General features: G+C 35.9%; 1 protein-coding gene across 1 annotated transcript in view; it reads left to right on the top strand.

Moving 5' to 3' along the window:
• Positions 1-15,996, top strand: part of ZNF804B (zinc finger protein 804B) — a 511,655-nt gene that overhangs the window by 359,346 nt on the left and 136,313 nt on the right. The window lies entirely within an intron of this gene.

Raw genomic sequence — 15,996 nt, 5'->3', positions numbered from 1 at the left:
CCTTCCTGCTTTCAATAATTTTTGTCTTTAATTTTGCCAATTTGATTATTATGTGTCTCAGTGTGTTTCTCCTTGGGTTTATCCTGTATGGGACTCTGCACTTCCTGGACTTGGGTGGCTATTTCCTTTTCCGTGTTAGGGAAATTTTCTACTATAATCTCTTCAAATATTTTCTCGGGTCCTTTCTCTCTCTCTTCTCCTTCTGGAACCCCTATAGTGCAAATGTTGTTGGTGTTTACTGTTGTCCCAGAGGTCTCTTAGGCTGTCTTCATTTCTTTTCATTCTCTTTTCTTTATTCTGTTCTGCAGCAGTGAATTCCACCATTCTGTCGTCTATTTGTCACTTATCCATTGTCCCTCAGTTATTCTGCTGTTGATTCCTTCTAGTGTAGTTTTCATTTCAGTTACTGTATCGTTCATCTCTGTTTGTTTGTTCTTTAATTTTTCTAGGTCTTTGTTAATCATTTCTTGCATCTTCTCGATCTTTGCCTTTATCCTTTTTCCGAGGTCCTGGATCATCTTCACTATCATTATTCTGAATTCTTTTTCTGGAAGGTTGCCTATCTACATTTCATTTAGTTGTTTTTCTGGGTTTTTTTCTTGTTCCTTCATCTGGTACATAGCCCTCTACCTTTTCATCTTGTCTATCTTTCTCTGAATGTGATTTTTGTTCCACAGGCTGTAGGATTGTAGTTCTTTTTGCTTCTGCTGTCTGCCCTCTGGTGGATGAGGCTATCTAAGAGGCTCGTGTAAGTTTCCTGATGGGAGGGACTGGTGGTGGGTAGAGCTAGCTGTTGCTCTGGTGGGCAGAGCTCAGTATAACTTTAATCCGCTTATCTGCTGATGGGTGGGGCTGGGTTCCCTCCCTGTTGGTTGTTTGTCTGAGGCGACCCAATACTGGAGCCTATGTGAGCTCTTTGGTGTGGCTAATGGCAGACTCTGGGATGGCTCACACCAAGGAGTACTTCACAGAACTAATGCTGCCAGTGTCCTTGTCCTCACGGTGAGACACAGCAACCCCCTGCCTCTGCAGGAGACCCTCTAACACCAGCAGGTAGGTCTGGTTCAGTCTCCTATGGAGTCACTGCTTCTTTCCCTGCGTCCCTATGCGCACACTACTTTGTGTGTGCTCTTGAAGAGTGGAATCTCTGTTTCTCCCAGTCCTGTCAAAGTCCTGCAATCAAATTCTGCTAGCCTTCAAAGTCTGATTCTCTGGGAATTCCTCCTCCCATTGCCAGACCCCCAGGTTGGGAAGCCTGATGTGGGGCTCAGAACCTTCACTCCAGTGAGTGGACTTCTGTGGTATAAGTGTTCTCCAATTTGTGAGTCACCCACCCACTAGTTATGGGATTTGATTTAATTGTGATTGCAGGCCTCCTACCATCTCACTGTGTCTTCTCCTTGCCTTTGGGTGTGGGGTAACTTTTTTGGTGAGTTCCAGTGTCTTCCTGTCAATGACTGTTCAGCAGTTAGTTGTGATTCTGGTGCTCTTGCAAGAGGGAATGCAAATCCATTTTTATTTTATCTAAAAATATTTGTAATTACCATTTTGATCTAAATCCCTGAGGACTTTGTTCTACCATGTCTGAACAGACTTTCTTTAGAAAAATGGGATCATGCTATGTATATACTTTTATAATTTTTTGGCACTTAAATATTTTTGTGAACATAATTACACGTCATAGTATTTAGTACTTTCATAGTATTCCATTTTAATGTATATTATAATTTTTAACCAATTTCAATTATTGGGCATTAAGTTGTTTAATTTTTTTCCTAGTATAAAATAGACTATGATAAACATTTTTAAACTAATGTGTTTGCACATTAGACGATGATTTCTTAAGTTTCAAGCCTTAGATATGTAATTGTTAAGCTTGGTCAAAATTTAACTCTCTTAAAATTTTATATTGAATACATATTGCTAGATTACCTTTAGAAAAATGTAACAATTTTCTCTTCAACAAAAGTATATGAAAATACTCTTTTTCCCATCTTATAATGATGAAGGTGTTAACAAACATGTTTTTTCCTTACCCAATCTGATGGATAAAATGATGTCACTTAATTTCAATCTGCATTTCTTATTAATAATGAGATCAAATGTTTTTCCATATGTGTATTGGTCATTCCTTTTCTCTTGTGTAGAATTTGCTAATTTCTCTTTCTCCCTTTTACATATAATTTGCTCATATTTTCTTAATTAATATTAATATTTTGTTTTAAAGATACTTTCTCATTTATCTGTATTTTTCTGTTTTGTAAATAACTAATTGTCTTTGCATTTGATGCATCGTTACAAAGTAAATACATATTTTTTTCTAATTTATTTTATTGATGTATAGTTGATTTACGATGTTGTGTTAATTTCTACTGTACAGAAAAGTGATTCAGTTATACATATATATACATTCTTTTTCATATTCTTTTCCATTATGGTTTATCACAGGATATTGAATATAGTTCCCTGTGCTATACAGTAGGACCTTGTTGTTTATCCATTCTGTATATAATAGTTTGCATCTGTTAATCCAAATTCCCAATCCATCCCTCCCCCACCCCCCACCCTTTTGGCAACCACAAATTTGTTCTGTATGTCTGTTAGTCTGTTTTGTAGATGGGTTTATTTGTGTCATATTTTAGATTCCACATATAAGTGATATCATATGGTATTTGTCTTTCTCTTTCTGACTTACTTCACTTAGTATGATAACCTCTCTACGTCCATCCATGTTGTTGAAAACAGCATTATTTCATTCTTTTTTATGGCTGAATAGTATTCCATTGTATATATGTACCACAACTTCTTTATCCATTCATCTGTCAGGGGACACTTAGGTTGTATCCATGTCTTGGCTATTGTAAATACCTATTTTACTCTGAAAATAACAGGGGAGCCTATGCGAGTGGGATCTGGGCCTTCCAAAGAGAACCTGACCCACTGAAATGAGATCTTCATAACAGTGCCTTATCTGTGGCTCTTAAGTGGTTGGTCTCAGATGAGTTCAGTCATGCCCATACTTGGCTGAGGGTTTCTTCATGTGGTCTGAGCCCTCCTTGCAGTAGAGTTCATTGTGATGCTTGCTCCACAGCTGATTCTTGGTCCCTCTGCCATCCTGTTATTTCCAGGGCATCCTAGAAACCTGCATCTAGTCACTAGGTGTTTCTTATAGATGGTCAATTTTGAGACCCCCCCCATTTTATTAATACTTGACTGTTAATCCCTGTATATAGTCAAGACATCAGTGTCAAAAAAAGACTATTTAAAGATATTTTTTACCTTTCATGCCCCCTTTTCTATACTTGAAACATTATAGAAAAAAAAGTCCTCTTATATATTCAATACTTTAAGAAGCTCAAGTAAGTCAGTAAGTGGTATCATTTTGTTAAATGGGAACTACATAGCATCTTATTTCCTTTGGTCACTCTGGCTTCCATTAAGTCCAAAGTTAAAATTAATGCTCAATTTTAGGAAATTACATCATTTACATTTCTGATATAATTATCTATCTTAATCAGTTGCATGACATTATAGCATTTAACCCTATCTTAATTTTGTTATTGCATTTCTGTCATTTATTATAAACTACCACAAATCATTTGGGGAACAGGAATGAAAAATAATAACCGTGTATATCCAAGTAAGCTAATGTAACAGAATATTAGAATGGGATCTTCTCTTCCTAGCTGGACTTGAGGCCTCCAAGGCTGAGAATAATATAGTAGGTGGCAGATTATTATGTAAATAATAACTAAAAATTTTGAGTCCTTATTACATTCAAGGAACTGTACTAAGGCCGTTATGTTTATTGATCCTCCATATTATCTGTTGAGGTAAAATGCTTGTACCTATTGATATCTCCCTTCACAGATTAGGATATCAGGCAACAGGAGTTTAAGTAACTTCATCAAGTTTATTTAGCATATTGGTGGCAGAGGCAGGGTTTGAACCCAGGTCACCTGGTTTCAGAACATGTGCTCTTAACTTCCAAACCATACTAGTTACTGTATATCTTGAGAGATAATGAAATCAGTTCTAGTGACATTAGCCCACAAAGGAAAAATATGTATTTGGGAAGGTACAAAAGTTCCCAAGCCTAACAATGAGGATTTATTTGGAGAAAAATCATTATTCCCTTCAGAACCTCATGGAAAAATTGTTTATTCTTCCCTCTCCCCTCCCTTAAACAAGAAAGAGTTTTCATGGGAACCTCTTGGAGACCTTAATATTGCAGAGATGAGTGTTTGATTCTCACCAAGTAAAGTTGAGAAACAAAAGACCAACTAGAATGGTTTGCCTAGCCACAGAGTAAAGAGAGAGGAGTTGCACCTCAAAGGAAAAGTAGATGAGAGAGCCTTTATCCTGGGGGCAACATGAGGAACTCATGTTGGGAAGATGTAGGTGGCCCATCTGCCATTCTGAAGGAACATGTCCCAGGAGGTTGACCAAAACAGAAGTGACCCAGGAGAGCAGCAGGCTGCCCAGGTGGAACAAAGCAGCTTTCTGGGGAAGGCATTGACCACATCAAGGAAATTGCAGATGATGACCTACAGGAAGTATCTCTGAGAAAACCACAAATACACCCAAGAAGGAAACAGAGACCTGAAGTATATGCCATAGTGAAGGCTCTGATGCAACTTACAACTGTACCAGCCATTTAAGGTTTTGCTCGTTTTTGTGAATCTTCTCTCTTCCCTGGTTCTGACACTGAGGGTCAAAAATAGCATCAGAAGGAAAGAAGCAGGTGAAATAAATGACAGAGAAGAAGCATCTCCAACTACAGGTTTACCAGACTGGGATGGGCCCAAGCTAGAAAGAGGGAAAAACATAACTTTAAAGAGTATATCGAATATCTTTAATAACAAAGAACAGGATTCCTTCATTTTTAAACTCAAAAACAAAAAGGCTATTTATTTATTTCCACTGAGTGACAGGAAAAACTAAGAACCGTGAGGTGATTTTCATCCCAACATGGAGAAGATCTTCACCTACAGGAGCAGGTGGAACAGGACAGGGAGGGAACATGTCCCTTTCTGCATTCCCCTGACCTAGTTCAACACCTACAGCAAAGCAGTGACATTAATTTGTCACAGTTAAAATGTATATATCTTCTGAAGACCCTCTAAAAACATGACATTAAAAATTGAAATTCTAATGATGTCACTGGGAGAGATGGCCACCTATTTCACTAATCCACAGAGTAGGCTTAAAAGTCCTCCAAAATATCTAAGATAAAATTAGATAATGCCTATGAAAACTGTGCAGCCCACTGCTTGGCACAGAGTAGCATTCATAAATGTTTGTCTTTTCCCTGAGGAAACAGGGTATTTTCTTACTAAAGAAACAAAAATGAGAGAAGTTACATCAAGTTACCTGTATTTTAGGAGCTGAGGGACTGAGTTTTATGAAATCCTTTTATGAACCCATGTATAAAACTCAGATATAGCCTATAGTTTTGAAGAACTGTTCCATCAGTTACTTTTATCCTGACTCATTTCTATTTTCTATATAGAAGCATGGGAGCACATCTCATCACTTTCTCCTTTGGATTGTGATAATCCTGATATCGAAGCCAGAAGTGGTATGGCTTTGGATTCATGTCTGCCCCTTCTTACAAAGGTTAAAGGCAAATTCACATATCTTCGAAGAGCTTTGATTGCAGGGAACATAGAACTGAAATTGACTTTACATAGCACTTTTTATAGAGAATTAGATGGAACAAAAAAAAAGCCTAATATCTAAGTCTGCTTTGTTCTAATTTAAAAGATAATCAAAATGTCTTCACTGTGGGAGGTCTCTCAGTAAACAGGGATTTATATTTAGCACAATCTATTTGAAAAACAGAAAGGCTGCCGAAATGATCCAAACGTTAAATTATTTCACTTTTAGAGGGCAGATATTAGTGAGAAGTAATAAAATATTGCCAGCCTGCATAAGTAGCTCATCATCACTACTGAGAACTAGACAAGATGAAAAGACCGATTATGCCTAAGATGGACAAATGTTGGTTAAAGGGTAGACCGCATAACTGCCAAGCCATGTCCGAAGGCTGTAATCACAGAGCAGGTAGGGAAAAAGTGCTCAAAACAACAGCAAAAGCTGCAAGGAGGAGTCATCTGATGAATGGGGAAAGATGGGAAATTTTAAAGGAAAATGTCAGAGGAAATTGCTTGGTAAGAGCTCTACTCATGCATGACTCTTAAGGAAATTGTCTTCTTAGGAAATTGTAAGTTCCCAAAATGTCTTAAATAAAAAAATGGACATAACTAAGCATTCTATAGGTCAAGTTTAGTATTTTCAGACTGTAGAGAAATTGTTTCCACATGTCATAGCTCCTCACTCTTCTGAGGAAGACTCAGGATCTGCCTGATCTTGGGCTAATAACGGAATTCCAGAGAGACACTTGCTTTCCATTCAAGTCTGGTAACATAAAGGTTAAGCTAAGATCCCATCAAAACCTAATTGGGTAATTTTGTATGTGAATAATTACACACAATTTCAAATGAGATAGCATATATAAAATGCATAGTACAGCACTATACAGACAAGGTGGTGTTATGCATAAGATGTGTATTGAGTACTTATTAAAATGAACTCAATACTGTGCTCTGAATGGAAAGGATAAAGAAGTCCTAGTTTTCAAGGTACTAGGAGGCTATTAGGGAGAAAACACATGCATGAGAAAAATTTTAAAAACAGTATGATGCAATGTGTAATTAAGTACTATATTATAGAGCACAGGATTATGAGAGTTCAGAAAAAAATAAATGTAATTAGACTGGAAGGATCTTCTGGAAAAGGAAGAACTTAAAAGTGGGGCTTGGACAGTGTATAAGATATGGAAATTCAGAGGCTGAAAGGGAGGATATTTCATGAAAGAGAAATAGCAGCCCAAATATTCAAGGGAGACAGAGGCAAGGAGATTGGACTAGGGAACCAGTGTAGCATAGTAATTAGGAACACAGGCTCTGGAACCAGATTTATCTGGATTTGAGTCCCAGCAGGTGTAATCTTAGGCATTATGTGATCATTCTGTGCCATACTTCCCTTGTCAGTAAAATAGCACATCCATTTTAAGGGAATATTTTGAGCATTAATGGGTTTATATACATAAAGCACTTATACTAGGACCCAGTACCAAGAAAAAATTCAACAAATGTTAGTTATTATTACTGCTGTTGGGCACTATTAGAAGATGAGATTTTCATGGCTAGAATGAAACCAAATTATGTAACAACAGCAACTACCCCTTATTACAGTCAGTGATGGACCCTGTGCTCAACACTTTGCCTGCTTTTTCTCTTGTGTTCCCAGCAACCACCCCCTGGAGAGGGAAATATCATTTCACTCACTTTACAGATGAGGGAGCTGAGACTAAGAGAAGCAATTTTCTCAAGAATTCTATAGCTGGTAAAGAACAGTCAAGAGTTTGAAGTCGGGTCTTTTGGCCTTCACCCCAGTGTTTTAAACTGCTGTGTTACCTTGCTTTTAAGCCTTAGGGGGTCCTGAGATTTCGGCAGGGGTCAGACACAAGTGCACAAGATGAGTTCAAAGTAGAAGAGGTGAAATTCAGGAACACCAGCCAAGTCGATGTTGGTGGCAGTGGCAGTACTCCAGGTAAGGTGAGGTGAAGGGACGAAGATGGCGGCACTGAGCCTGAGAAGGCAGAACCAGGATACTAGATTCCTTCAGCAGAAAAGAAATGGATAAGTTGTTATTCTGGGTCCTGAACATAAGAGATAGTGACTCTTGGTTATGGAGTCCAAAGGACTAGGAGAATGGTGGCTTCTGAAGGACTGACATGGAGAGAGGTGCAACTCCTTTCACATAAGCCTAGAGCTAAGGGAGCCTGTCCTTCGTCTCCTTATTTTTTATGATGCTAGCTGGGCCGGTCTTTCATTGCCTTCATGAGATTGGGAATTAGCTTTCCTGTTAGCCTGCATTGCATTTCACTTGCCCCTTGGGGGCTCTTGTTGACGTTCTCTGAGCTGCTTGCTGTACAAAAGTCACTTAAGGAAGGACAAAGTAGTTCTGGAAGACAATAGTTGCTCCTAATGCAGTTGACAGTTGTCTATTTTGTAGCCTCAGACACTTTACGAGCAAGAAGTAGAAATAGACATCAGAGCTAATGCACTTCAGCAATATAAAAGGTTTCTACAAAGAAAATGCTGCTAACAGTAAATGGTTTATATAAAACAAAGATAAATCATAATGGAGTGGTAATATGAGTTTCGATTGTACCTCTCCTTGGGGAACTTCAAGTGCTCAAAAGACACCATCTCATTACTATCTTGAGTACCTCTGAGAAATATGTAAAAAGCATCATTTTCTCCAATTTTTGTATAAGGTCCTAAGTCACAGGGAATTTAAGTGACTTGTTAGTGCATGGAAGTGGATTATTTATTTTCATGAAAAGGATTGTTTCAGTGAACTGGCTGATTGATGAAATTAGTCACTCGATTTAAGGAAAAAAAAACACAACCGAAGTCCCCCATTAAAAACAAATAAGCCGGGGCTTCCCTGGTGGCACAGTGGTTAAGAATCCGCCTGCCAATGCAGGGGACATGGGATTGAGCCCTGGCCCAGGAAGATCTCACATGCCGCGGAGCAACTAAGCCCGTGCACCACAACTACTGAGCCTGCACTCTAGAGCCTGCGAGCCACAACTACTGAAGTCTGCGCACCTAGAGCCCATGCTCCACAACGAGAAACCACCATGATGAGAAGCCCGCGCACCACAACGAAGAGTAGCCCCCGCTCGCCATAATTAGATAAAGCCTGCGCACAGCAACAAAGACCCAATGCAGCCAAAAATAAAAGTAAATAAATTAAAAAAAAAACAAGCCAAAAAAATACCTCTTAACCTATTTCAATACATATTTTGGCAACACTTTGTAGACTTGTTTGAACTTAATAAATAAAACTAGGTACAGAATATATTCTACTGACTTTGTCCATTAGAGTAACTCATCACATCATTATTTGAAAGTTACTGGTGAGAAAGATGAACATTTTCAGAAAAAAGGTAGGAAACCTGAGGCTTCTGGGCAAATGCGTGGCCTCCACTGTCTCAATTAGGCCAACTCTACTCAGTGACAAATTGACATCCTCACCAGAGCGTGATCTCTGCACCCAGAAATGACAGTAAAGAATGATATATCGCTTTCTTAGGTTTCTAAGGAAATTGCAGTGACGTCCATTAACTCACTTAGGCGTGCTGTTCGCTGGAGCACCTACCACTCACTGCCCAGCCAGAGAGTGCCATACTGCTTATCTGCACACCGTTCCCACAACCCTCCCCATTGCCCCCAGCTCGCCTCAGGTGTATAGATTCAGGAATCCCTCAAGTCAGAGCATAGTTCTGGAAGATTCTAATGCTTATCATCTTTGGTGATCTTTATGGGCAAGTTGTATGTAGAGAAATTTAGCTTATTATGTTTGATCTTTCTTCCTAGAAATAATATCCCATATTTCCATTGCTGTTAATTGTATCTGTTGCTAAACCTCCTATTCTCCCATTAACCCACTTTCAAAGGGAAACTGTTTTTTAACTACTGAGTATAGCCTTCTTTATGGATGCAGATCTCTAGCCAGTAATTACAATTTGTTATTTTTAAATAGTTTTATTACCTTGACCATATATATATATATATATACATATATATATATATATATATATATATATATATACACACACATACATATACATATATATATATATGTTTCAGTGGTGGAGAAGGGATACTTGGATAGTAAACCCTACATTGATGGTCTGTTAAATCATTCAGCATGAACCCTTATTCTCAGTTACAAAGTGATTAGAAAACACTAATTGTATTTGGTAATGATAAAGTTGACGAGGACTGAATTTAAATATTCATCACAATTCTTTTTCATGCCTGACCTCCAATAGAAACCTACGAATGTTAATCCCCAAGGTACTTTTTCTGATTTGGAAAACGTGAGAAAGTTGGGCATTCTTTGGTGCATATTTATGTGAGGTGTGGAGCCATATACAAACCACTAAAGTAGCTTAAGTATCCACTATTCTTGGATATTTCCATAAATGTGTCTGTGCAACTGTCTTTTCTCTAAGCAAGCACCTGATGGGTCTGTTCCTTCTTTACTCCTCCTCAGCAACTCTTTTTTTTTTTTAATGTTCAAGATATTTATTAAAATATTTTTATGCTGCCCTCCCCCTAAATAGGGGAAAGGTCATATAAATTATGGTTCATCTACATGATGTAATCTCATGCAGTCATTAAAACATATTTTCCAAGAATGTTATAATAAGAATATATTTATGGTGTTAAAAGTACAAGATATAAGACTCTATATGGGGTAAGATTCTATTTATATTTATACAGATATTTCCATGGGGAAAACATTGGATATATACAAAAATGTTATTAGTGAGTTTCTTTGAGAGGATCTTTGGTTATCTTTATGTTATCAGCAGCTCTTGTCTTCTGTCTGTATCAGTTTAATTTGATTAGCCACATTTTGACTTTGAAAACGTATGACTGAATAACATTTGCTTTATCTCATGTAGCTATTTCACATCAGGACTCATATCACGAAAGTCTTTGTTGGTTGTAAATTTCTTTAACTGTACAAGCCATTAGATATGTTGCTATTCTTGTATCTTTCTTGTATTTTCTATAAAACACATACCCCATCTGAGGCACAGAGATGGTATTCAGGTGAAGGCTTTTTCTTATCTCATTGTCATCTTATCATACTATCAGACTTGATTTTAATATATTTTTGTTATGAAAAGAGGTATAACATATCTCCTATCTACTTTTGACATCTTTCCACATATACTTGTCTGACAGGAAACATGAATGTGCCTTTCACCAACTTAGATGTGTTAACCCCAAGAGAGAAGACAAGATTACTGATCTATATGTTCTAAAACACATTTGAACCTGTTGTAAATTAACAGAATGCAAAGCTCTCATTTGGGTTAATATTCTTTATTGATAGATTATATCACAGTAAAGAGAAAACTGAGAAATCTCAACTGCATTTTTGTATTGGAATTATTTTTTAACTTTGAAAAATAGTTCAAAATTTATGACCTTGGTACTTATTTGTGGCATGCTGATGTCATGTCCTGAAATGATAACACCATAACCAGCAGATTTTATGTAGAGCATTAGAATTCATGAGATGATTTTTAAAAGTATAAACACAAGGATTCTAAATACTCATTTTTTTCCATTGAAGAGGAAACAAGCCCAGACATTTTGACGTTTCCTTTAGATAAAGGTTCTTTGCCCTTTTTGTATTTTGTGTGGCCTGATTAATATTTTGTTAAAAAGAATACTTACCACATTTACTTCATCGGGTAGGAATATTATTTGTACTACTTTTTACTGTGGTAAAATACACACTAAATAATATTTACCTTTTTAATACTTTTAAATATTTTGTATAGTTTTTAATCACTGTACCCATATTATACATTTGTAACCTATTCTTTTTTTACTTTATTGTGAACACAACATGAGATCTAGCCCCTTAACAATTTTTAAGTGTACAATACAGTGTTGTTGATTATAGGCACAATGGTTATACAGCAGATCTCTAGAATTTACTCAGCTTGCATAACTGAAATTTTATGCCCAGTGATTAGTAACTCCCCATTTCCACCTTCCCTTAGCCTCTTGAAATCACCATTTTACTCAGATTCCATGAATTTGACTATTTTAGATACCCCATATAAGGAGAATCATACCTTTAAATAAAAGTATTTTCCTTTCTGCAACTGGCTTATTTCACTTAGCATAATGTCCTTAAGGTTCATTCATGTTGTTGCATGTTGCAGAATTCCCTTCTTTTTTTTTTTTTTTTTTAAATCAATCAGTATGCACTTTATTTCAAGCCGAAGTTTTACATTAGGACCAACAATCTGACTGAATGTGGGCAAACTGTTGATTCACATGTGAGAAATTACATGGTTTCTATTTAGGTTCTGAAAAAGTAGCTGGACAAAAGACTGACTTTAACCTGAAACCCGCCTGAAGGCATTTTTAAGTGTATCTTAAGGGTGTTGACAGAGAAAATATACAGTGTTATGGACATATACACAACTCAGGACCACAGTATGGTGAACAGTTAATGTTCATCTCTTCTCTAAAGGTAGTGAAAAATATTAAGTCATCAAATAAATGCTTAGAATTACCAAGGAACAGTTAAAAACGACCAGGATCCAAACAGGTTATTTATATCATATTTATCTATCAAGAAGTGACAACACTAAAAAACACATTGAAAACCAGTGTTTTAAACTCTGAATGTGGGATTTAAAAATATTTAACTTGAGACTGTAATAATATTTTTAACCAAATAGCATCTGACTGGCGATTCTGATATAATTTACAGCTGTGATATTCCTAAAAGGCAGAATTCCCTTCTTTTTTAAGACTTAATATTATTTACAACTGTGGTACATACCATATTTTCTTTATCCATTTATCTGTTGATGGATATTTAAGTTGTTTCCACATCTTGGCTGTTATGAATAATGCTGTAATGAACATGGCAATGCTAATATCTCTTCAAGATCCTGATTTCAATTCTTTTGGATAAATACCCAGAAGTAGGATTGCTGGATCATATAATAATTCTATTTTTAATTTTTTGAGGAACTTTCATGCTCTTTTCCATAGTGAATGCACATTTTGCATTCCCACCAACATTGTTCAAGGGTTCCAATTTCTGGACATCCTCACCAGCACTAGCTGTCTTTTGTTTTTTTGGTAATTGCATTTAAAACATTTTTGAGTGTACAATTCATTGGCATTTTTTACTTTATTGTGAACACAACATGAGATCTAGCCCCTTAACAATTTTTAAGTGTACAATACAGTGTTGTTGATTATAGGCACAATGGTTATACAGCAGATCTCTAGAATTTACTCAGCTTGCATAACTGAAATTTTATGCCCAGTGATTAGTAACTCCCCATTTCCACCTTCCCTTAGCCTCTTGAAATCACCATTTTACTCTGATTCTATGAATTTGACTGTTTTAGATACCCCATATAAGGGGAATCATACCTTTAAATAAAAGTATTTTCCTTTTAAGTTCATTAATTTCATTAAGGAATTAAGTTCATTCACATTGTTGTACAATCATTACTATTCATTTCCAAAACTTTGTCGTCATCATCCCAAACTGAAATGCTATACCCATAAATAATAATTTCTCATCCCCCCAGTGCCAGCTTCTGGTAACCACTATTCTATGTCTCTCTCAATCTGACTATGCTAGATACCTCATTTCAGTGAATTCATACAGTATTTGTCATTTTGTATCTGACTTCTTTCACTTGGCATGTTTTCAAGGGTCATCCATGTTGTAGCATGTATCAGAATTTCATTCCTTTTTAAGGCTGAATAATATTAATTGTATGTACATAACAAATTTTGTTTATCCATTCATCCATCAGTAAACATTTGGGTTGTTTCCACCTTTTGGACTGTTGTGAATAATGCTGTTATGAATATGGTTATACAAGCGTCTGTTCAAGTCCCAGCCTTTAAAACCATCAGATTTTGATTTAAAGAATGGTTTATACCTTATAAAACAATTGTAATCCTAAACAAGATCATAAAAGATGATCACTTTAATATATTAATTGATTCATTCCACAAACATATACTTATTTCCCACTGTGGGCCAGACCCTGTTCTCCATGTTAGTGTGCGGAGGTGATGAATACAATGTGCTTCCTTACCTAGGCTGCTTGGAGACATTTCTTACAGTTCATTCTGGATCAGTGCACTAATCCAGAGGATAAATCCTCTTTTTGTTTTTCATTTTCAGTTAGTTCTGTAAAGCTTAGGTTAGGGAATTAAAAGAAATAAAATAAAATCTGTTCTTAACCTTTAAATTTAAAGTCACAAGAATTAGACATATTTTCCATTTACTTCCTGAATTCTGTGCTGCATTAGCCACTCTCAAAAAAGTTTCTGACATGATACCAAAATGAACTGGGATCATCAGCATGCTCTGAATCAGTCTCCAAATAAAGAGGTCATTGAGCTTCCAAATGATGTTTAAACTCATTTCCTCCAACAGGGAAACATTAAACTATCATCCCCTAGAAACATTATTACCATGGAACATCTGTAAACATCAGTATGTGGTCAAAGATATTGATGGGTTCCATCTTTTTGTAAATTTAAACATACTCAAAAGATGATGAAAAAATATCAATGAACATTTTTCAGTAATGAGTCAGAAAAAATGACCTTATAGCTTTAGCCCATTTTGTTGGATGTAATAATGTACTCATAAAACTACAGAATTACTTTTAAACATATTAGGATGTTCCATTAGTCTAAATGTGGGGATAATGAAGATGACAATAGAAATTGCCAATCAAGAATTTCTAAGAGTGCTTGTATTGAAATTATGAGCCATCTAAATTGTATTACATTTAAAATCCAACAATGGGTGTAATTGACAATCTGGAGGTAGTTTTCCCATAGATGTCCTTTAGATGTTAGCATCTAACGTCTGAAGATGTTATTTATTTTTCTTTCCTAATGTCTTCCATATAAATAAACAATTCTCCAAATGGTACACCTTGAAATATTTCAGAAATAATTCCTGCACGTTTTTGAAACTAAGGAAATCAGAATAGTCAAGGTAAACATAATTGGGCAGACATGTATTGTGTGGCTCAGATGAACCAGGATAAAATGAACTCTGTAAATTAAAAGTGTTAAAGATAAATCACGAAATTAAAGTGTTTATACATGAACATGTAAAGTATTAAAATAAATACATGACTACAATATGGGTCTGCAAGCAGTCATAAACGAAATTTATCATGTTACAGGATGCCATGTGTATGCTTCCAACCTCTGACCAATCATCATCTGAATCTCTAACCCAGATATTGGAGAGCAAAGACCAGGTTCATTGGTTCCATTATCAATTAAAGAATGATAATGATTCCATTTCTCATCTTGCACCTGTTTATTTTCCTATTAGCAAGTACTAGCAGATGATATAAAAAGTGATCTAATATTAATGGGGAAATGTCAAAATCATTGTCATGTTGAATTAAATAGCCTTATTTTTTTAGTTCTTGAATATAGTAACAATTATTACATGATTTGCAAACATATAATGTGAGGAAATGTAGTGCAGAAAGGAGGTGCTCAGGAGTCTGGCTGATGTGGATTCATATTCCAGTTCTGCTACCTTTGATGCCTGTAATCTTGGACAAATCACTTAACCTCTGTCAATTTTCATTTTCCAAGCTGCACGAGTAGGGTGGAATATCTATATCAGAGGGTTGTTATAAATAGTTAATTAAGCTACTTCTTGTAAAATATTTAGCAGGGCACCTCACACATAGTACTTTCCCAACATTTGTTAGCTATTTTATGGATTGATTATAATTCAATTATATTAGTTGCTAGTAAAATATTCCCAGTGTGTATACTATAAGTAAGAACAGTATGGTTTCCAGATACTTCTAGCATACAGCAAATAAGAGTATATGAGCAAGAAAGACAAGAGAAATAGGTAAGATACTCATTCTCCTGTAAAATTCAATATCTTATTTGTATTTTACTTTTAACTCTGTCTACTATGAACAAAGAAAAATGTGGGTTATATTACCGAAGCAATTCCAAAATAATGTTATCTATTTTAAAATATTAGTATCAGTATCCTGCTGTGTAAAATAAAAACTAATTTGGAAATTAAATCAATATTTTCTCTAAAGAAATCAAAAGAACCTGATTCACACACCCCCCACTTGAAATGCAGGCACTTAAGAGGCTTGTGAATAGAACTTTTAATAATCACATACCACAGGCCATCTTGTCAGATAGACAATACCTAGAAGAATCTGGTAAATTATGTGGTATTGATTGCATCTGTTGAATAGTCCCTTATATGAACTCAAGTTTTTTTCTATTCTCTGATTTCAATTTCAATTTCACTCCCTTTCTCTCTGTTGCTGCC

This window comes from Lipotes vexillifer, unplaced genomic scaffold (assembly GCF_000442215.2).
Source record: "Lipotes vexillifer unplaced genomic scaffold, Lipotes_vexillifer_v1.1 scaffold617, whole genome shotgun sequence".
In the NCBI taxonomy this organism is placed as follows: Eukaryota; Metazoa; Chordata; class Mammalia; order Artiodactyla; family Lipotidae; genus Lipotes; species Lipotes vexillifer.
Note: the sequence above shows the minus strand (reverse complement) of the source record. Positions and strands in the feature narration are given on the sequence as shown.